At 39.0% G+C, this 24688-nt stretch overlaps 1 pseudogene; it reads right to left on the bottom strand.

Moving 5' to 3' along the window:
• Positions 1-835: 835 nt before the first annotated feature.
• On the bottom strand, positions 836-23140 carry LOC113586811 (uncharacterized; annotated as a pseudogene).
• Between the last annotated feature and the right edge of the window lie 1548 nt (positions 23141-24688).

The raw sequence follows: 24688 nt of genomic DNA, 5'->3' as shown, positions 1-24688 counted from the left end.
AGTGACATATTGCATTAGTCTATCAGCTCTAATTAATCTGCAGACTTGAAGGAGGTTTCAAACCATTGGTTTTAATCAAGACAATTATGTATTAGCAGCACAAAAAAAAAATCAAGCAAAGTGTTTCTGCACATATCTAAAAAACTGACAATGAATTGGCAACTCCAAAATATGCTGCCAGCATATTTGCTACTTTATTAGGCAGGTACTGGTTCTTAGAGAAAACAAGCCATAAGAGACCCACAGAAAAATGAAAGAATGACATACACGTGTTAAACTTTGTCAGACAACAGTGGGAGTAGGAAGGAACAACAGCTTTCAAGGTCCTCCAGAAGAGATATGAATGGTGGTACTCAAACCCACAGCCTTTGAATGATTTTGAATTTGAGCCTAGAAGCCCAACGCACTATTCATTGTCCCAACCAGCCTAGAAAACTTAGTTTTTGACACTCATTTATTATTCTGTGCCAGAATGCCACATCCTGTAAAGTGTTTCCATAAGGTAAAGCTAACACAGGAATTTGAACATAGGACCTCCCATTTACTACACAGGAATGAAGACCAGTTAAGTCACAGCACACTTTTGATCAACACAATGCAGGGTCTTTGATGAGTACTTTCACCTTCCACAATGGCAGCAAATGCAAATACGACTGGTGGGACTCAAACCCACAGCCTTTGATTGATTTCTAATATGACCCTATATGTCCATTACGCTATTCATTGTGCGTAAGAGACTGCTCTAGAATCTCTCTCTGTTTTCTTCCACTGTCCTCACCATCTTCTCCAGCAGCTCTGAGACCTGAGACCCATCCCCACACTCCTTAATGTTGAGTCAGTGAAACACATTCCTGCATTTCTCCACAAGTGTCTGGATCTCCTGTCTTCCTGACTGAATGAATTGTTCAGGGTTTTTATCTTCCTCTGTAACAGTAAAAAGGATCATGGTGTTTCTCCAACATCTCTCTCCAAAAATCTCCTCCATTTTCTTCAGCATCCCTCTCTCCTCTCCTGCAGGCTGTTTCACTGGTATGACTAGGAGGAAGGCGTGGGGTCCTGGGGCAGACAGGCAGACACAGAGTTGCACGTCCTGTCTTACTTCCTTCAGAGAGGGTTCAGGGCAGAACCAGTCAGGAGTGTCCACCACAGTCACCTGTCTTCCAGCAACCTCCTCCTGTCTGCTCTCACTCTCCTGGATCACTGTAGATGTACCAGCCTGGTTTCTCTCCTCTCTGCCCAGGATGTTGTTTCCTGCTGCACTCTTCCCAGACCCAGTTCTCCCCAGCAGCACCAGCCTGAGTTCTGGTACAGAAACCAGCACTGAAGAGTCTGGACTTGAGGATTCTCCACCCACTGGAAAAGAACAAGAATTTACCAAATTTAATCAAATAATTTTGTATTACATTCTGGTGATTGTGCAGTTCAGAGAAAATACTAAAGCTACTATATGAAAGTCTATTAATCACTTACTTGCTGGATGTCCCTAGATACTGATTCTCCTCCTACATGATGCTGCTGAGTCTGGAGTCTCTCCACTCACTATAATAAAGCAGAACCAGGCAGAATGGGAAACACATTTTCTTCAAAAGTTAGAGTTAGCAGAGAACTGACATTATGAAGATAATCTGTTTATATTTTACAAAATGATTTTATTGCTTAAAATAGTGTAATATAGCATTTTGAGGAACCATGAAACCGCTATGTTTTAATTATAAATTAATTACTTTTTGGTACCTGCAAACTACTGCTGTGTCTTCTCCTGACTGGGACTGATGAGTCTGAATCTGTCCTCTCCTGCTGCTGTTTGCTTCTCTCCTCTAGAAGTCTTTTTCCTCCACCTGTTTGTCTTTCTCTTCAAGCTGTTTGTTCTTTTCTGCCAATTCATTTTTCTGTTGTTCTAGTAGGATCATCATCTCCTGTAGTTGTCGTTTCTTCTCCTGCAGTAATTTCTCCAAAGTTTCCAGTTGCTTTTTACTGGTTCCTGCCTCTCTGAGTGTTTTCTCCAGTAGTCGCTCTTTCTCCTTGAGCAGTTCATTTATATAATTTATATAAATGTGACATCTACTAAGGACTGCAGAGAGGCAGTGGGGGAAATCTCGCATAGATTCAGACCTCAGCTCATACAGGTCTCTCCTTTCCAAGTTCTCACTGGAAGTAACATCTGCAAAGTCATCCTACTACAGAGAAAAATTTGAATCATCAGCATCCAATCCACGCAAGCTCTTCACTATTTTTTCTTCTCTTCCTGAATCCTACCCCTCCCCCTCCTTCCTCATCTCTTACTCCAGAGGATTTCATCACCTTCTTGGAGGAGAAGGTTGCAGCAATCCACCAGTCCTTTTCCTCTGTTCCTACTTCTCCAACCAATGTGCATTCCCCAACATCCAACTCTCTGACTGTAATGATGAGCAGTAAGGAGGTGGACGCATGTGAGGAGAAGAGCAAGATTTAACTGGGACAAATCCAAAATCAGAGTCATTATCAAAGTCCAGGGTCAAAGAGCCAACACAGAGAGCACGGGGATACATTATAAATGGGACAAGGGATAGAATAACGAGTAACAAAACAAAGAGGCTAGAACTAAACACACAGAAGCAAACTGGGGAGCAGGTTATAACTTAAAAAAGGAAACATGGAGGCTAGCTGAACACAAAGACACAGAGTACAAAGAAACCACCATAAGAATAAACATGCAAATGCAATGAACCAACCGCATACAATAATTCAAAGACCAGCCAAAACACAGGGAACAAGACATGGTCTTAATACATGAATTAATGACGGACAGGTGTGGACACTCAAATGAAGGGTGGAGAAAACGAAACTAAGGCATGGAACCAGGGAGTGCAGGAAAACAGAAGACAGGGAAACCATGACAATAGGGATGCCAGGAGGGTGGCCATTCATGACACTGACTTCTTTTTCTCCTCTCTCTTCAGATGAAATTCTTCAACTCCTGAGTTCCAGCAATCCATTGGATCCAATTCCTTACACTCTGTTCCAGACAATCGCAAGAAATCTGTTTCCTTTCATCTCTGTCATCATCAACAACTCCTTATCTTCTGGAAACGTGCCAACTGCATTCAAAACTGCCAGGGTGGTACCAATCCTCAAGAAGGCCAACATTACCAACTACAGACAGGTATCACTTCTCTCTTTCCTCTCAAAAACCCTTGAATGAACAGTTTATAATCAATTGTCTCTTTTCCTCACCCAGAACCAGCTGCATGATCCCAATCAGTCTGGCTACAAATCAGCACATTCTACAGAAACGGCCATCAAAGTAGTGATGGAAAAACTTTATGCTGCTAAAGCAGCCAAACAGTCATCTGTTTTGATTCTTCTAGACCTTCCAGCAGCCTTTGACACAGTGAACTACAACATTCTTCTTTCTGATGGTGTGACTGGCTCTGCTTGGAGATGGTTTCAGTCCTATCTGAAGGGACGGTCCTTTCAGGTGACATGGAGATGATTCACATCCAAACCATGTAGACTCTCCACTGGTGTTCCACAGGGCTCAGTATCTCTTTGTATACTCATTCTCTTGGTGATGTAATATCTTCTCATGGTTTCTTCTACCACTGCTATGCTGATGACACTCAATTATTTCTTTCTTTTCCACCTTCTGACACACAGGTCTCAAGACATATCTTAGGGTTCTTGACTGACATCATGTCATGGATGACAGCCCACCACTTGAAGCTCAACCCCAGTAAAACAGAGCTTCTGTTCATCCCAGGTACTCCCAACCCTTACCATGACCTCACAGTTTCCTTTGAGAACTCCTTGGTATTACCATCTGAAGCTGCCCATAGCCAGGGCATAACTTTGGACAAGCAGTTGTCGTTCTCAACTCATGTTTCTTATCTAACCTGGTCTTGCAGATTTCTCCTTTGTAATATACTAAGGATTCCACCCTTTCTCTCACAGGAAGCTACCTAGGTGCTTGTTCAGTCTCTTGTGATCTCAAAGCTAGACTACTGCAACTCGCTACTTGCTGGTCTTCCTCAATGAGCCATCAAACCTCTACAACTTGTCCAGAATGCAGCAGCATGACTGGTCTTCAATCTTCCGAAGTTTACATGTTACTCCACTGCTGCGCTTCCTTCATTGGCTCCCAGTAGCTACACGCATCAGATTTAAAACCTTGATGCTTGCCTACAAAGTCAAAAAATGGACCAGCCCCTTCATACATGAGGTCAATGGTCAAAGCCCAATCTGTACCTGGAGTACTTGAAGTACCTTGCTTCAGGACTCATGGACGACAAGCATCGAGACTATTTTCTTTCCTGGCTCCAAGATGGTGGAATGAACTCCCACTTACTGTCCAGACAGCAGAGTCCCTTGCAGTCTTCAAACACAGACCCATCTATTTGCATAATATTTAAACTGACACAAAGGTAGACACAGTTCTAAATAACCTGAGAACAAAAACAGCAGACAGAGAGTGGAAAAAAAAGATAAAAAGGGAATCAAAAACACTAGAAATCACTCAGTATGCTTAGCCTTATCAGAAACAATACAACAGAGGGATTATATAGAAGAAAGGGATTAAGGAGAAAAGGAAGAGAGGGATTAAATAGGAAGATAGTAGGAAGTGAGCCAGTTGCAGAGTCTGAATTAGTATTTGGGAAATAATGAATGAGGTGGGTGTGGAGTTTGTTTGGTTGTTCTGGTACTGGAGTGATTTGTGGACATGACATTATCATGGTCTGTAAAAATAAAAGGGATTTAAAAATAACACGTGCAGCTCAATTTATCAATAAAATCAACAGTTTATGGGAAACTTTATACTGTAACTGAAGTTGGAATATTCAGGTTGTTTCTATACATAATTAAATGTGTGTTAGTGGTGTTAATGGTGACAGGGCGAGCCATGGCAGGGTGCGTGACATGGCACAGAGGCAGTCTGCAGCCAGAAAAGGGAGATGATTAAATGAAATCACTGTGTAATGATGTTCTACACACACAGTTTGTTTGTCATATTGTTAATAAGATATAATCTACTGGTAATTGAATTCTGGCTCTGACTGCTCTTATTATGGCTCTGACTGCTTTCACTGACCGGTTGTGTAGGACATCTTTTGACAAAAAAAGCACTAATATCCATCTGCCTCTATGTTTTTATGCTTTCTATATCGCCTATTTTGGCATATTGGCAGTGCCAAACAACAAAGACATAAATTGCTAAAATTTAGTTACTTCAGTGGATAATGTTACTCTTAGTAATTTCTAGGGTTTGCTAGGATAGCTAGCTGAGTAATGCTAGTTAACTAGCTTGTTTGTACATATGGTATAATACCAATTTATGTTCCCCTAATTACATATGTTAACAATCACTCACCCTATTACATGTTACTGAACTGCACAAACAAAATTGTAGATTGTTGTGTTTTAATGTTAAAGAGACATTAAAAATGTGTTAAGTCAGCTATCGTTATTTTAAATTTTGTTTTGGCTAAAAGTGGCTGTATTGAAGTCCAGTCACATGAGCCTGGTGGCACTATGTGTGCACTGCAGGCAGTCTTGAGGTAGAAGACATATAGATATAGCAGTGAAGTTCAATTAAGATGATGCTGGAAAATCGAAAGTTAGCTAATGAAGTGACACTTCTGTGCCAAGGCCAATCAGATTCCAATTGGTGCCAATTCCCCTGTGGTGCCACCTGTAGATGCACCACTGTTGGGCCAGATTGGCTAATCTTGTTTCTAATCATAGGCTGTTAGATAATAAAATGTCATTAAGCAAACTTATAGACCTGTTCATTTGAGGCCTGCTGTGTTTACCTGTTTTGTAGCACAATTACTGGGCAATTACTGGGCAAAACAATTTTACTTTACATGTACAGTGCCCACCACTGCGTGCTGCACCTCATTTACCTGACCAGAACTGTGAACATATATTTATCACATTTATTCCTGTTAATGTCTCGAGATGAAACCACTGATGAAGATGATGATAATGGCTTTATGTAGAATGGAGCTACAGATTACTTACCTTCCCATACTAATACTGTAAACTCCAGTGTTCTGTCTCCACTGATGACCTGACACAGATAGTTTCCTTCAGCTGACCATCTGCTGTAAGGAGATGGGATCTCAGCTGTAAGGAGATATTTCCTCCGTGCAGCTCCTGAGTGAACAGACTCACTCTGCCCCTCCCCTCTGTCACCTGTCTGTTCTTATAGAGGCAAACACAGTCTGTCTCCTTAAACCACCTGATCTCCATGGAAACAGCACTTGTTTCAGGAGAAAGGTAACAGGACAGTGTGACAGCAGAGCATGGCTGAGGGTCCAGAACACAAGGACCAAGGACTTTAAAGTCATCTGTGTAGGAAAATACACACACACACACACACACACACACACACACACACACACACACACACAGAGTCTTTCTTGTCTCTCTTCACAAAAATAGTATAAACAGAATGATGTAACGTTATACAATACAAAACCTAGTCGAAGTTTACACATGTAGGCTACTATTTTACAATATATTGATAAATCTCTGGAACTTTGACTTACTTTTCCTTGTATCTGCCATTTCATGCCCTCTTGTAGGTTCAAACTAAAAAATATCCCAGTGGGGGGTGGTGTATGTGAGTAAAGAAGGAAGGGAGGAATAGAAGGGCCCAGACAAAAATATGGGTCTTTAGAAATGCCTTAATGAATTACATCAATTACATGAGTATAGTCATTTGGTTATACAGCTACACATACAAAGAAATCCATATAATCCTGATTGCAATTTCTCTGACCTTTGATGTTCTTCTTATAGTCTGATGTCATATGTGAATAAGATTATATCTGCGCAGATCTTTGTCTATTGTCACATCTAATGATCAAGTGTCTCTCCATTTTGCAATCCACGGAGGAAGCAAACTGGGCTTTCGCTTTCACAAAGTGCTTTGGTGGGTCAGACCTTCTAGCCAATACACATTTCTCCACTCTGTTCATGTCTCAGCATCAGTCAGGCAATATCGGGTTTCAGATCGGACTTGTTCTCTGTTTACATTATTCAGATTTTTTTTTGTTAGAAGAAAAAAAAATCAGCAAGTATTATTTCATGTCAACTCCCACATTGTGTCCTATTTAATATTTTTATTTCTTGCAGTTGTCACGGACTGCTCCTCTCATGTGGTCTGGCCGGCTGCTTGTACTGGGAGTTGGCAGTTGGCTGCTTGTACTGGGAGTTGGTAGCTCAGTTGTTAAGGTACTTGACTTTTAATCAGAAGGTTCCTGGTTTAAGCCCTGCCACTGTAGGGCTCCTAAGCAAGACCCTTAATCCTCAATTGCTCAAGTTGTACTCACTCATAATTGTAAGTTTCTTTGGATAAAAGCATCAGCTAAATGATGTAATTGGGAAGTTGTTGATCTCTTATCTGTAACCACACACCTGCACGTGGTTTAGTGTTGTTTGTTTGTATGTATTTAAACCCCTGCTGGTGTTTGCAATATTCTCGGCAATTGTTCGTGTTCACCTCTTCAATGTTGCGCGTATTTGTATCCAGGTTCACTGCTTGTGTTATATGTGAGTGCCGTTGTCCTCTCCATTTGTTAATAAATTTCTGTCTACATCGATGGCATCTGTGCGTCCTGCTCCTCACTCTGCAGCACTCGGGCCATTACAGCAGTACACTGGGAATCAAATTTCTATATTTTTTACATTATGTCTTCATTACTGACATTACTAAATTAATCTGCATTTCTGTTAAAAAATGGGTATAAATGAAGAAGCACCAAGCCCATATTCTCCACTATCGTAGAGACTGTAAATCAAAACCAGTAACAGGCTCAAAAATACAATCAGAGGGGCTAACCATAGGCCAAAAATGTTCTCTGCAACATTATGTGGTTAAAAACAGTTCCAGCTGTTATGATCTAGTGCATCAGTAACAGAAGTTATGAAAATGAATTAGCAACTAACAGGTAGGCAGTAAGACTTATTGTGCTTGTAGTACACAAGTTCAATTCTCACAGTGTCATTATTGCTAAAAAAAGAAGAAATGGGAAGAAATGTGGTTAAAAATGAAAGGAAAGCAGAAATCAGAAGCAAAACCAGAATGCTTGAAAATGTGAATGTTGACAGTTTTTAGCTTTTTGGTACAGAATCTCACAAAGTAAGTCAAGCAAACATCCTTTGCAGTGTGTATGTGTATTTAATCAGTGTTTGTTTTTCTTTAGTGAGACAAAATTTGTATTGCTTTAATAATTTACAGTACACAATAGCAAAAGGAATAAACATGTGGTGCTGAAAGGGTAAACAAAACATTTTACAGTATATATAAATTTACAGCATGTTGTCACGATCAGTCCCTCCCAGCCTCTGTGTTCCCTGTCTTGTGTTTTTTAGTTCCATTCCATAGTTTCGTTTTCTCCTCCCCTTGTTTGATTATCAACACCTGTCCCTCGTTTAGTTCATGCATTTAAACCCTGTCTTGAGGCCTGTGTTTTGGCTGTTCATTGAATGCTTATTGCATATGGTTATGTTCCTTTGTACTCCCTGCCTTTGTGTTTATCCTAGCTTTTGTATTTCTTAGCCCTGAGTTTTTCCTAGCATCTTGTTATAGCCTGATTCCCCTGTTTCCCTTCCTGTGTTTGTTTTATCATGTATCCACGTACTCTCCGTATTGGTAGTTTAACCCTGGACCGTTATACCGACTCTGATTCTGGATTTTCCCTGAATAAATCTCGCTCTTCTCCGTACGTGTCTGCCTCCTTACCGCTCACCATTATACATATAGATTTCTGTGTGCAAAATGAATAAAACGTGACATGTAAGCTGCAGTTGTAACAGTGTGATAACAGTATTTCAATGGGTGTCATTTCCAAACTCATAAGACAAATCTGGAAAAATTATTGGTCTTCAAAAAATACTGATTGTGGCCAAAATCAGTATGTAGTATACAGTATGTTACCAAAATTAAACTCTTGTGCACTGCATCCTAAAATGCAGAACTGCTATTACCAGCATTCCTATTAAAAAAAAAAAAAAAAAAAAAAAAAAAGGATAAATAAATAAGGCGAATATGATGAAAGCCAAAAACATAAATAGTTTAGCTGGAATTATTGTTTCTGCAAGAATCATCACAAGCAACATATCTGAGGTTAGTGAATGTTACTTCTTACAACATACATGGTATGAGTTTTGACACAAAACATAGATCTTATCTCCTCTTTCTGCAAGTTTACAGACTATGGACACAAGCGCTATGCACTGAAATAGATCTCGAGACAGAGATATGGTGGTGTTTACTTTTAGCCTTATAGAGCTTGTCAAAGACACAAAAACCTGATCTTTTTTCAAAACACCCTGTCACAAAGCTTCACAGAAATATACAGGAGTTATTCTTTTGTGTCATCCTATCATTTTCCCCTTAATTGACTCTGCTTAAGTATTTAGCAATAACTTTTTCCTACACTTACAAAATTGTAAGTGAGAGTGGGTTTGTGACACTGATATGGTTGTAGTGATTTTTCTCCTTCCTTCTAATGTACAAATTAAGGAGCAAGAGTAAAGGTAATTAAAGAACTACGTCTGATTACAAAATGAAACAACTTAATTTTGTGGTAACACCTCATTGTAATGAATTAGTAATTAATCATGATTAGCTTTTACTTCATAATTGACTAATCAACAAACCAAATATTAAAGTTCTTCATTATTAGTATCTTTATTAACAAATGGATTCCTATGCGTATGCTGGTGATGGTGGGGTGAATGAGATTCATCCTTCTTCATCAGCTGGGTGGGACTGAAGCCACATCTGGACTGGATCCACACTGCTGGAAAATCTGATTCCAGTTTGTTTGTCTATGCTGGGAGCAAGATATCCTGACCCACTCACATTCCATTCACACGCATCAGTAACACTTGATAAAACAGTCAAGTGATCAGCTCTGTGTGACTGTGGGAATAAAATACTCATGAAGTGTAACAAACCGGGTTAATAAAGATTAATGACCTTTATCATCTCTGCTATTACCAGCAGACTAACTTAAGGTGCTAATAATAAATAACTTAAATATTTAATCTGTTCATGAATAGTCTATGAAATAAAAGTTCATAAAAGCCTCATAAGCTGTCATTATTATCCTGTGTGCAGGAGCATCTCCCTCCTAGACTCTTCCCTGTGTGGTTTTGTATGTGTATGGGTATACAGGTATGTAGGACTGGCTGCAGTCACCGGCCAATAGGAAGCATTTGTTAGTGAAAGGAAACCAATAAGATGGCTCTGGAGACTTCTCCTCATTTAGTTATTTAACCACATTCATTATTAAAATATATACTCTAGTCTGAATATAGTTCGCAGCACACCTAAATGACATTAAGAACAATGAATACCTGGTACAGGTGTATTGGGAGTTGGTTAGACTGGGTTCAGAAACATTGGATTAGAGTAATAATATTTCTCTCTGCCCATCTTTTTCCACTGTGAACCACACTCTTCCTAAGGATGAAGATGATTTTGACTGTGACTTCCTCAGTATGACTTCCAAGTTCAGTATGGTGAGGTGAGGGGATGGGTGTGTGAGAGAGCTCCTGAGAGAGTACACACATAGAAATCAGGAAACAGCTCCTACACACTCTTCTCCATGTTGATGTATCCTAGAGAAATCAAATATAAGCAGAGATTTATCCTCTTTGGCTGACTTGGAGAAAGCAGGATTTCTTCTGAGAATGGCACTATGCTGCCTAGTATGTTAGCACCATTTTTATTTTATAATATAAAAGTTTAAAATCTTACATCTGGATATTTTTCCAATTAAACATTTATTTTAAACATTTATTTTGCTGTTGCATGCTTAGTCCAGGCTCTGTGAGCCCTTGTGCTACACCTCACTTCTGTGCTGCGAGGGTGTCCATGTTTATACACATCCCCTCCCCTCTCCAGTTTTCCCCTTCAAATCTGTCTCTCTCCCAAAGCTCCTCTTAGCCATTACAGTTCCTCCCTGTTTTCTGGTTTTAGTTTGGTTTTCCCCAGTGCATCGGGGCTGCCATTCTTCCTGTGGCATTCTTGGTTCTCACTTTTCCCATGCTCGGCGTGGTGTTTAGTTTTTTCCTCTAGTTTTGTCCTCCTCCATTCCTTTGAAGGGCGATATACGTGCAGGTAGTTTTATAGCTGTCTAGTGGGTATTTGTTTACCTTGCAAGAAAACGGCTTCACTCCCCACCTTTGGATATTTACTTTTCTTGTTTTATCAGTTCTACAATCTAACTGTTTCGCACATTGTTTTGCACAGTTTCATGTACTATGCTACTCTCTTATTCTCCATAATGTTCATCACGCACTAAAGAGTGTATGTGGTCCCATGTTCTCCTTTCATGACTGGAACCAGTCCTTAACCCTCTGAGAGAAACCCTTGGCTCCCCCTTCTGTTCCTTACATTTCTCTCATAAACCTCCTCAAGAACTGAATCAGTCTCTCTGAGCTTTAACAGCCTTTGTTTCAGTGTCTCCATCTCTGTCTTTCTCCTCCATCTGCCTGCTAAACTCCTCCTATATTTTACATTTTGAGACTAAAGTATTTCTCTGGAGTTCAGGCAGAATGATCTTCAGGAGGTTTCTCTCTGTCTCAATCCTGGCCTCTCCTTCATACAGCTCCTTGATCTTCTCCATTTCCTGTTTGTGCCTTTCCTCCATTTCTTTCCCCTCTCTCTCATTTCTCTTTCAGTTTCTTCACTTTTTCTTCCATTTCTGTCCTACGCTCTACCTCTCTTTCCAACTCTATCTTTTTCTCTTTATCTCTCTCCTTTCATCCTTATCTCCAGTTCAGTTGTTTGGACATTAAGCTGTCTGATATCACCTTCATGTTCTTTTATCACTCCTTCTATCTTTGTCAGAGTCCTGCACCTTATTTACCTGTTTCTCAATCATTTCTTTTTTCAAATACTTTCAAATACTTTCCAAGTAAAATCTCACTGCTGTACAATCTCTCTTTGTTTTCCTCTACCATCTTCTCCATCTTCTCCAGTAGCTCTGAGACCTGAGACCCATCGCTACTCTCCTTAATGTTGAGACAGTGAAACCTGTTCCCACATTTCGGCACAAGTGTCTGGACCTCTTGGCTTTGTGACTGAATGAACTGTTCAGGATTTTTCTCTTCCTCAGTAACAGTGAAAAGGATCATGGTGTTTCTCCAACATCTCTCTCCAAAAATGTCTTCCATTTTCTCCAGCATCCCTCTCTCCTCTCCTACAGGCTCCTTCACTGGTATGACTAGTAGGAAGGCATGGGGTCCCGGGGCACAGATGAACACAGAGTCCCACATTCTGTCTCACCTCCTCCATAGAGATTTCAGGGCAGAACCAGTCAGGAGTGTCCACCACAGTCACCTTCCTCCCAGCCACCTCCCCCTCTCTGCTGTCACTCTGCTGAGTCACTGTAGATGTATCATCCTGTTTCCTCTTCTCTCTGCCCAGGATGGTGTTTCCTGCTGCACTCCTCCCAGACCCAGTCCTCCCCAGCAGCACCAGCCTGAGTTCTGGTACAGAAACCAGCACTACAGAGTCTGCACTTGAGGATTCTCCACCCACTGGGAAAGAAAAATTACCAAATTTAATCTAATAGTTTTTGTATTACACTCTGTTGACTCTCCTGTTCAGAGAAATCATAAAGCTACTATAGGAATATATTAATTGCTTACTCCTTGGACAAAGTCCCGCAGGCTCCTTCACTGGTATGACAAGGAGAAAGGCATGGGGTCCTAGGGCAGACAGATGGATGCAGTGTCTCACATCCTGTCTCAACTTCTCCAGACAGAGTTCAAGGCAGAACCAGTCAGGAGTGTCCACCACAGACACCTTCCTCCCAGCCACCTCCCCCTGTCTGCTCTCATTCTACTGGTTCACTGTAGATGTACCAGCCTGGATACTCTCCTCTCTGCAAAGGATGGTGTTTCCTGCTGCACTGTTTCCCAGACTCAGTCCTTCCTAGCACCAGCCTGAGTTCTGGTACACGAACTAATACTGGAGAGCCTGGACTAAAGGATTCTCCACCCACTGGAAAAGAACAAGAATGGGTCTTTTAACTAAGGTTATTTTATGGCATTTTGGTGATTGTGCTGTTCGGTGGAATACTAAAGGTACTATATGAAACTCACACTGTTTCTTTACCTGAGTGGGGCTGCTGAGTCTGGAGTCTCTCCACTCACTATAATACAGCAGAACCAGTCAGAATGGGGAATACATTCTTCAGAAGGCAGCGTTAACAGAGCTGATATTACTAATTTATTAATGAGTATAGTATAAGGCTGTATTTGATTTTAAACTGTACTTGGCTCAAATATTGCACAGTGCTCATTTAACCAACCACATTTTAATAACAAATTATTCATTATGTGGCAGCTCCCCCTTGCTGTGTCTTCTCCTGACTGGGACTAATGAGTCTGGATCTGTCCTCTCCTGTAGCTGATTGCTTATCTCCTCTAGAAGTCTGTATTTCTCCTCAACCTGCCTTTCTTTCTCTTCAAGATCTTTGTTTTTTTCTGCTAGTTGAGTGTTCTGTTGTTCCAGTAACAACATAATTTCCTGTAGTTGGCTGTTCTTGACCTGCAGTTCCTTTCCCAGTGTTTCCAATTGCTTTTTACTGGTTTCTCCCTCTCTGACTGTGTTCTCCAGTAGACTGTTCATATTCTCCAGTTGTCTGTCTTTCTCCACAAGATGTTTAGAAGCAGTTTCAAATGTTTCATTTGTTTCCTTTAACAGTGCATCTCTCTGAGAAGCAGACCTTTATAGTCTTTATTCTTTTAGTCTTGTCTTTCTCTTCCAGCTTCATGTTTTTATCCTTCAGTTGTTCCTTGATTTCATTTAATTTTTTTACTTTCTCCACAAGTCTTTGCTCCATTTCTCCCAGTTTTCTTCTGTTCTCCTCTAATTTCTTCTCTAATTTCCTTGTTTGTATTAGTTCATCTAGTTCATCTTTTATCTCCTCTTCCAGTGTCTTGTTCTTCATTTTAATTGTATTTGTATTTTCTTTCAGAAATATGTCTTTCTCCTGCAGTCCCTTTCCCAGTGTATCCAGTTGTTTTTATTTTACTCATTTCCACATCTTTAACAGTGTTCTCCAGTAGTCTCTCTTTCTCCTTGACCAGTTCATACTTCTTATTTATTATTTTATTTTGGTTCTCTATTGTCTTTACATGTCCTTCTAATTCAGTGTCTTTTTGTTTTAAGTTGTTTTATTTTTCTCTTCTACAATCTTATTTCTCTCCTCCAGTTTCTTTTCTTTGTCTTTCTCCATCTTTGACAGGTTTAGTTTCAGTTTCTCTAATTCTCTGTGTTTTTCCTCCATCCTACTATCAAACTCTTTCTGTTTCTTTATGATAAGGGTCTGGGTAATATATAAGGGCAGGTTCCTGAACAGTTGTATGTGTCACGGTAGACCGGTCACCTACTGGGAGGGACACGCCCCCTCCAGACCAGGACCGTACCACTTGCCTCTCCTGCTCACAATCACTTGTCTTCTGACAGGAGACACCTGCTGCTTGTTAACACTGCACACTATTTATACTCCTACAGGTTCGTCAGGACAGTGCTGCGCATTAGCGGACAGAACCACGATCATCTGTTGGTGTAACGCTGCTCCAATCCTGGAGACCGCCCAGACTCGTCATCACTACTTTAAAGATTATGGAAAATAAAGAACATTAGTTCAACTTCACCTCTCGCTTCCTCCATGCCGCCCCTGTCACAGTACGTCTGCCTTTATTGCTCTCTTCTGTCTGTTCTCCATCTCCAGTCTGTATTTCTTCACTGTCTGTTTCCTCTCCTCCTGCATCCTTTTGAGCTCCTGATTTGTCTCCTCCATCCAATGATCTTTTCTCTGATCTTTTCTCTCCAGTTCCCTTTCAAGCTCTCTCCTCTTCTCATTATTGCTCTCTTCTGATAACCTTTGCTTACATTTGTTTTTCTTTTTTATACTGTTTGATATTCTCTATTTTTTTCAATTTGTTCTGCTAAGCTCCTTAAAGCTTCCACCACAGCAGTCATTGTGTCTCTTATTTCCTGCTCTTCTCTTTGTCTCATCTCCACACTGATCTCACTGATGAGATCCTTCTCCTCTTGTTGCATTTCATCCTCCTCTAATTTTTCTCCTTTACCGTGTGCTTGTCTGTCTGTTTGCTCCAGTTCAGTCTCAGTTTCCTGTAGCTTATCCTCCCATGCTTTCCTTCCTTCTATTAAGGTCATTAGGTTTTTAAGAGCAGGTCCAGGAAACCACTCCTCTTTTAATTCTGTAATGATACAGATATGAAAGATTAAATTGTATTCTGTCACCTTTGTATCCTAAACTAAATGTAGAAAAAACAGCATTTAACAGCATCATAGGCATATAAATGCTTATGATCAGAAAGTCACTACTTTAATCAATGTATCAAATTAATACACAGCTTTTAACATCATAATTAATGTTATGTAGTAAAAGAACAAAACATGCACCTGTTTTGGTTAAATTCTGCATAAACTACAGTGTAATAATGCAGTTTTAATACATCCTAATATATAGCCCCTATTCCTGTGTAGCAGATCCTTCCCATTACAAAAGAGAATCACATCTGGAAAGACTGAACACAGTGATGAGTCTGAATGACCACGTGAAGAGTCCCAGTAACCAACTCTGCCCTATGACCCCACAGGCACCCAGCAGGGTAACTGGGTAATGAAGATGAGAGAGGGTGAGAGACTTTGGATATACACTGGGTCCAGATCTCTCTCCCAGATATGCCTCTCTGTATCCCCACATGACTCCCTAAATATTTACTGATCAGCAGACAATCTGCATCTCCTGCTATTGAACAGGCCACATTACTGAAAAGGCTGGAAAATGCATGTGTCCAGGTAAAGACCCTCCCACTCCTCATTCACTTGGGAATAATGTCTTGAAAATCCAGATTTAGGCTGCAGTGTGAACCCTAATCCCCTTGTGAGTAAAGCAGTGAGCTCACAGTACTGTTCCCTCCAGTGCCAGAGAGATGTGGAGAGCTGCTCTCTGACTACCTCTTCCTTAACAAAATCTCTGAGGAGGACTAACACCAGTAAAGATTATGAGCACAGGAAGCTCTCAGACAAAGAATACACAATAGTTGTATTTCTTCCACACATCACTCTTGACATGTCTAGATGGACAGCAGTGGTTCAGCAGGGGGGAGGTGTTGTTTCTGTGGTATTGTTACAAACGATCACATCTAAAATAGTGATGCTGCCTGGAATGTCACATTCAATGTTTCCATCAGGATCATCAGAGCTCCTTAGGAAATCCATCTGTTCATGCACTCAGAAGGTGCTGATGGCTAAAAGGAACAGGGAAACCTTCAATTGTTAAATCCATGAACTCTTTTTTGCACCTTAAATTAAAAGATTTAATATTGATTTCTCAATAACGCAAAACCCTCATAAACGTATGACTGAAACTTATAAGCACGTATAACAACACCTATATAAACTATATAACCCATATTAATAAGAACACATTGTACAAAAGCTCTTATTTTCATCCTCACCAGTCAGCAGAGCAGCCTCCTCCATTTTCATTCTCTCCTCTTCTGTCCATTTTCTGTAACTCTGAAGTGAATAAAACAGAGTGAAGGTTCCATGCATGGTGTCATACTGTGTGTTATATGAAGGGCCAGTGTGGATTATTGAGAGTTGATATTATTAACAGTGGAGATCCTGCTGATTGTAGCTGCTTGAAACTGATATAGTGTTTGGTAGCACACAATCATAATGTAGCCAGCTGAGGAACATAATCACAGTAGAGACTGAACAGCTTTACAACAATTAAACCTTAAGCATTAAAGCATTAGACCTGAAATAAATCATAAAGCAGTGTGGTTTATATATATTTTATAAAAAGTATAAATAACCTTACAGTTAGATTAAATCATATGTATGTTACTCTTGTATATACTGTGTATCTGAGACTGTACTTGCTGGGTGTAAGTACATGACACTGGTGTCTGAATTGAGCTGTTTTCCCTGATAAACTGTAGCTCTAATAGAATAAAGGCCTGATGGAGGCAGTCAAGGGTGGAGCTACTGCAGGGGCAGATGGGGAAATTGTCAGCAGACTGGGGTTAAATTAATGAACCTGTTTTGATTCAATTAACCTTCATTTTTGTGTCAATTAATGTTATTGTGAATTACTCTTCTCATAAAGCCTTTTGTTTAGAATTATGAATAAATAGCTCAAATAGTGCACTTACCAGTGCAGTTTGAAAAGAGACATTAGGATAATGGAGAAAGGAGCAAGTTACCAATATGATAGACTTCACTGGTTAGCATTATGAAAGTGTAATGAAAATAAGATGAACTTCTGATCCTTTCCTTTACTCTGGAATTATGTATTTAACAATTTACTTCTTTGTAATTAATAAGATAGTTAAAGAAAAGTGGATCTTAGTACAGTGTGCTCACCTGATGTTAAAAACATAAACTAGTGGGGTAACTGTACCTATTAAGCCCACCAGGTAATATTTTTCATAGATATTGACCTGATTTATAATGGATATCTGTTGCTAAAATGCAAGATGAATCTACCATTTGAAAATGTATTCATTAGTTCATGTACATTTTAGAATATTTAAAATAAATATATTTTATGACATAAGTCAAATGTCTGGCATGGACTTGTAAGGTATGCAAAATTATTTCTATATGTAATTCCCTCTTGATATTATGTTTATTAATTTAATGGGAAATCCTTCTTTTCATTTAGTTGATATTTCTCAGTTGTTCTCATGGCTAATGGGAGTATAAGTGTATATGTATTGTTTTAACATTTATTGATATGAATAGATTTACATTACAGATATCTTTAATTAATTTACAGCTAGACATAATGCTAACTCAAGATGCCATGTAGTTTTTCTTCTTATGTGTAAAAAGCATACGCCACGATAACAGCAGCAGATGTAGGTTGATGTCACGGAATGCTCGCCTCCCGCGAGTCACGTGGTTTGGTGAGCCACGTGCAGTGGGAGGATCTGTTTGTGGCCACACCTGCACATACTTGCACCTTGTTTGTTTATATGTATTTAAACCCGTGTCGAAGCGTGCAAAGTGTTGGTCATTGTGGATGTAACGCCTTGCTGTAATGTTCCTTTTGTCGTTGTTAAACGTATGCTTGTTTATTGTGCTTGTTACTTGTTAGCCGTTTCACGTTCGTGTTAACGTTTGTAAAGCTTTTGAGTGCCGTTATCGTTCCATGTTTCTATGTCGATAAATGTACGTCGCAGTCGCTGGAGTCTGAGCGTCCTACCCCTCGCCCTGCGGCACTCGGGCCACCACGTGTTACAGCTGAATGATGTTAGCACTATAAAGCTAGACAAGAAGCAATTTGCACTAACATATGTAAGAATATTGAAGGTATAATATTTTTGTTATTGTTGTTGTTGTTGTTGTTATTTTCATTGTTGTGTATATGCATATGTATATATAATTGAATAGGTGATTTCATGTACTAGTTTATATATATATATATATATATATATATATATATATATTCCTGCATCATGTGTATACCTATATATAATTGCATAGGTGATTTCATGTATTAGTGTATGTATAATATAGTATAATGTATAACAACATATGAGATATTAGTGGAATATGTCTATGGCAATGTTTGTATATAGAGAAAAATATGTCTATGGCAATGTTTGTATATAGAGAAAAATATACATAATTATTTTTGCATATAGTTTACGAATGTTAATGCACCATTACAAATGTGAACTTCATCAGAAGTCTGGAGCCAAGCCAGCTGGGAAAGGAGTTTGAGGAACATTTTCATTAACTTTTATCTTGTTTTTATTTTCTAAATACAGAGAGAGACAGAGTATAAGTGAAACCAACTTCCCATGTTTGACCTCTTCATTCACGAACAAAACGCAGGGAAAGGAGTAATAGGACATACAGACAAACCGGTTACAGACTTAATTGGTACTGTGGCACCATTCAAGCCTGTGAAAAATAATGGCCCCTCTCCTAAGGACATATGGAAGGTATGGACATGAAATATTGAAATCCTGGATGATGTCAAATCTTGGATGTGAGTGGTTTCTTTTAGGAAGATCTTTGTGAAAAAGTCTCAAACACTATCTTCTCCATATAACCATGGTCTGTCACAGCAAAGTGTGGTCTGGCCACCTTGACACCAAGTACTATGTTTTTGCGTTTTGTTGTCACATCTACAACATCCATGTCCTTTAAATTAGTGAGTGAAAATGCCAGTATCAGCTAAGGCCCTCGATCCAGCCACAGAAAACTATTCCGACTGGTGAATGGTCAGCTCAGGATGATCTCACACAAAGTGGTAAAGTGCTTTTCACCCTGGTCTCCCATTGGTGAATGGGCTCACATTGACCTCTATTCAAATGTTCAGGATGTCAACTGCATGATCTCCCATTGTTCATATTTGTACAGACTGTTATAAGGATGTGTGTACTAACCACAGACAGTATATAGTCTATGGTCCAAACACAGACTGCTGAGAATAAAAGTGTTAAACCTTATAAACTGTGTATGATCATCTTACAGTCTGATGTTTATAATTCAGTTGTTATGGACTCCAGATTTTCACTATGTATTGTATTTCATCTCTTGACATTATTGACTGCATGCAATTTATGTTATACATAAAGTGCAGGGAAAATATTTTAATGAATTTATTTCATTTGTTGTATTGTGTTTTGTGTTCTGACTAATGATATGGCCTTGTGAATCACTAGCTCCGATCAAACTCCAAATGAGTTACACCTGAGTGATTAGTTGTGTGATGGTGTAGTTACACAAGGAATAGAATCATTACATCACATTGATGATGGCATTGTTTGGTCTTTGTTGACATGACTCTGTGATGTAAATGTTATGATTAAATTAGCCTGGGTCATCATTTTACACATGACTTCAATAATCATGGTAGTGAGCAAAGTGTTCATCATTCTCATCAGACCCAAGACAATTAATTTATGGTGTCAGTTAATGTGAATGTTCTGGATAACTTCTGTTCTGTTCTGATTAAGATTTTAAACCATGTGTCTATTAATTAGAAATCTGAGTAAATCATTAAAATAGTGTACTCACCAAAATCTGGGATGTCTCCTGGTAAGAAAAAAGTGATTAATGACAGAGTTTTGACAGCAGTGAAAATGTGTTTTTAAAACTATGACAACTAGAGTAAGTCATTCTACAGCTCTTCACAAGATGTCTGTCTTCCTGCTCTACTGGCCTGCTTCTGTCATAAATCTAAAAGTGGACAAATCAAATATATGCAACCGCTTGACATAATAAATGTAATTACATTCATTGCAGAATCTGTTTACATAAACATAAACGTGTGTGTGTGATTGTGTGTGATCTGTGGTACTTCTGCAATAGAGGAGGATGATAAAAACTATAGTATGAGAGAGAGACTCCAGTGATAATGATTTATTGATGACATATGTTATCAAATAACCCATGATCCATTCTACCAGTGACATCACTGCCAGAAGTATACAGCTGTTGTTAGACTGTTGTGTGTTCTGGTTGTCATGGTAAACTCCACTGTCTCTACATTTCTGCAGTGCCCAAGAGCATTGTGGTAAGGAAGCAGATGGAAGTCAATAGAACCTCAGTAAGATTATCAGGGTTTTTATATACCACATAAATATTACATTGAAGTGCATGTTATTTTGCCATCTGATTAATGGATTACAAATTAATGTGATGATATTTGAAAAAACTCGCTTAACATCAGTGGAAAGAATAGGTATTGTTATATGCGTATCAAAATGTTTCGCCCTATGTAAAACAAGAGAAGAGGACATATTGTTAGATAAAAAAAACACAATAAATATCATCATAAAACTTTTTCCATTCTTGTTCACATCCTAATCACTATACTGGGACTCTGCTCATGTGTGCTGTAACTTTACATCCTTCACTGCAGCACTGTCACCTTCTACTTTCAATACAACTCCATGAAGACATTCAGTTAAACAATCAAACATCTCAATCCTTATAGAAGTGTTTATATTCAAAACAATATTAAAAACTTCATGTAGTGTTTTCATTTAATACCCAGTACTGTAGTCGTCTATTAACAACAGTAACAGTTACAGCAATACAAAATTACAAAACAGCAGTGACACATGAATGCATCCTGATAAACAACTCTATGGGTTCAACATTTCTATAAATCTGTTATCAAAAATCACTGTTACTAGTATCTTAGATTAGTTTAGATTATGGCCTGTCATAGAAGCCCAGTGCATGTATCCTCTGTTATGTTACACAGTGGATCTGCAACTGCTTTGGCTTACAAGTAAAACATGATTGATTTGGGAGAAACAGAAGCTCTGCCCATTTCTCCATCATAAGTGAGCTGTTAAAAACCAGTGTAAGTCATGACATTTAAACCTGTTCTCTGTTTAACTACAGTGTGGTGTAGAGAAGGAGGGTCACTGTGTTATTCTCTTCATGATATACAGCAGTGTGATAGAAGAGTGGAGTTGGGGCTTTACACCAAGTCCTTTTAAAACTACTGTGCAGCAACTCTTGAAAAGCAGCTGCAGTCCTGGTTTGTTGTAGGAAATCTGCTGTTATTGTGGATCTACATAAACATTCAGGTTGTCAGTGTCCATTAATGTCAGCAGTCATCAAAAGTTATCTTTTCATCACAGCTCGTCTGCTTCGTATCCAGATGTATATAAAGACTCTGGAACCTGAAGCTGAGTCAGAGAGGGTCTCCACTGCTGCACTTCACCTCACCTGATGTGGATTTTCCCACAGTGTTTAGATGTAAAGACTTTCAATACTCTTTTACTGATTGTATTTCAGAAAGTGTGTCTAAAGGCTTGATTTTGTGCTGTGATTTAATCCCTTTAGTCCAGATTACTAGTCATTAGTCATTAGCTAACTAATTAGCAGGGTCTCCTCTGTATATAAAGACTCTGGAAGGTGAAGGTGAGTCAGAGAGGTCTCTTCACAATCGCTTCACATGAAGTGGATTCTTCTCCCATGGTATTTAAATGAAAAGATTTTAAATTGTCTTACTGATTTTATTTCAGACAGGGTGTCCTAGGTCTTGTTGATTATGTGTAGTAAAATGTAAAATCTTTACTTTGTAGTGCTCTTTGTATATACAGCTATCTTGTGCTGGGTCTCCCTCACAGTTTTCAGACCCACTTTTCTGTTTGGGTTACCCCCTGGAGTTGGGAGTGGTATAGTCTGTGTTAACAGACCTGCTCTAGATCATAAAGTCCACAATTACATTATAATCACCCATCTATTGTAGTTAAAGTGTCTCTCATTTGTTTAGTTCAGACTCACACTGAGCTAATCTGTGATTTATTCCAGATTACTAGTCACTAGATTTAATGTAGATCTGTACAATTTATGGTTTTTAAATGTTGCAACCATGATATGGAGATCTGTGGTAGAGTTAGGAACTCTTCCTGTTTGTTCCTCTAAAATGAACCATCTGCCCTTTACTCCATATTAGCATCATTCACCACCTGTGTGCTGCACTTCATTTATCTGAACCGAACAAAAGTCTGAACATCTGACTTTGTTATTTCATGTTCATTCTGAGATGAGACCACTGATGATGATGTTGAATTTATGTAGAGTGCAGCTCTGATATACTTACACCTTAATCTTACTGTGATCTCCTCTGTTCTGTTCTGCGACCTGACACAGGTAATATCCTGTATCTGACACTCTATAGTCTCTCAGCTGTAAGGAGACATTTCCTCTCTGTAACTCCTGAGTGAACAGACTCACCCCCCCGTTCTTATAGAGGCAAACACAGTCGGTCTCCTTAAACCACCTGATCTGCATGGCAACAGCACTGGTTTATGGAGACAGGTGACAGGAGAGAGTGACAGCAGAGCCAGACTGAATTTCTACCTTACAAGGGCCAATGAGTTTAAACTCATCTGTAGGAAAAGAGGCACACACACACACACACAAATAATTAAAATAGTTTTATCATGTATATTCATGAAAAAGAATAAGCTGTCTGATATTACTGATAAATAATAAAATGTTGATTTGTTATTAGAATTTGTAAAACCCACTGTAGGTTAATGTAATCTAAGCAATGCACAGGACTGATGAACTCTGGAAGTTTGACTTACTGTTGCCTGCAGCTGCCATCTTGAGCTCCTTCTACAGGATCAATCTCATGAAATCTGACGGGGAGGACGCAAAATCATGGTTAGTTCCTTAAAGAGTTCTTTAATACATATATGTTTGTGCAATATACTGCATATATTATTTTAACAAGTTTCTGTCTTGTTGGTGACTAGCGTGCTTTAGAATGATGTGAACTCTTATCTTTACGGTTCTTCGTACACATCTGCTGTTTTAGGTGAAGTAGTCTTTCTTTCAGAGTAGCTCATATTGGATCTTTCCCTTAGAACAACATGACACATTAGAGTAAACTTTCGCATGTTACAAACAAATTGAACTCCGTTTTGCTGTGCAGGAAGAAAGCCTAAACTATTTTAATTTTCATGTTTATTCCTGTCACTTCATTCCTGCACGCACAGGAGCTCCACCCATCAACTTCCCCACTCTAGAGCGATAGAACAGGTTTCTCCAATCAGTAATCGCACTGTTAACATCCAAACGTAGATCAGGCAATCCAGAGATACATAATGTCAGAATTGTTGTTTTACATGCTTAGGTTTTCAATGTTAATAATAGTAATAAAGTTTTGGTTTTTTTTTTGTTATTGTTGTTTTTGTTGGTGGTATTGTAATAATAGTAATAATAATAATAATTATAATAATAATAATAATACATTGTGTGTAAAATCTACAGTGTGTGCTTAAACAACAGACCTGTTCTTTGATCACAGTTATCAAATGTATAAGTACTTTATTACATGTTACTGTGTATATTTTATTAATCTATTTAAATAAGTATTAAATATAAGAATAAAATTGCGATTTTTATAGTTTCAATCTTCCACATTAATCATTTGCATTAAGTTCTTATCATGTATGATATCTGATGAGGGGTAAGCATTGGCAGGGGTAGCTCAGTGCTTAAGGCATTTGATGTGTATTTGAATGGTTGCTGGTTTGAACCCCACCTTTGCCAAATTGGGCCCCTGAGCAAGGCTCCTAAACATCACTTGCTCAAGTTATTTTCAGTCATAGTTGTAAGTCACTTGGTATAAAAGTGTCAGGTAAATGTGCCTCCCAACAAATGGCATTACTGCACTTTGAGAATGAATTGCTAGGAAATTGAGATTTTAGCCACAAGGGGGAAGCAGCCATCTGAAGTTAACGAGTTACCACTGACATTGCAGTTGGGCACCAGCACACGCAAAACACCACTATTTTATTATTGCACCTAGAACTCAGCAAAAAGGAGTTTTATGTATTCAAAAGTTCCATGGGCTTCTTATGCACAGCCAATAGTGTTCAAACAATCCATAAAGAAGCTTTACTGATGGAAACACTACATTCACACTACAGACTAAGTGGTGTGTGTAAAGGTGCCTGTGTGTGTGTGTATGCGTGTGTGTGTGTGTGATTCAACATGATTTATTCTGACATTTTATTACAAAATTTTCAATGGCGACATGTTTGAATTTTTACTCTCACTTAAAGTAAGTATGTTGGCTTTGTGTGTATGTGTGTGTCAGGCTGCAACCTGTGCCCATTCCTGTACTTCTGCTGCTGCTTGCATTAC

The sequence above is a fragment of the Electrophorus electricus genome, chromosome 8 (genome assembly GCF_041902795.1).
Source record: "Electrophorus electricus isolate QZ-2024a chromosome 8, ASM4190279v1, whole genome shotgun sequence".
NCBI lineage: Eukaryota > Metazoa > Chordata > Actinopteri > Gymnotiformes > Gymnotidae > Electrophorus > Electrophorus electricus.
Note: the sequence above shows the minus strand (reverse complement) of the source record. Positions and strands in the feature narration are given on the sequence as shown.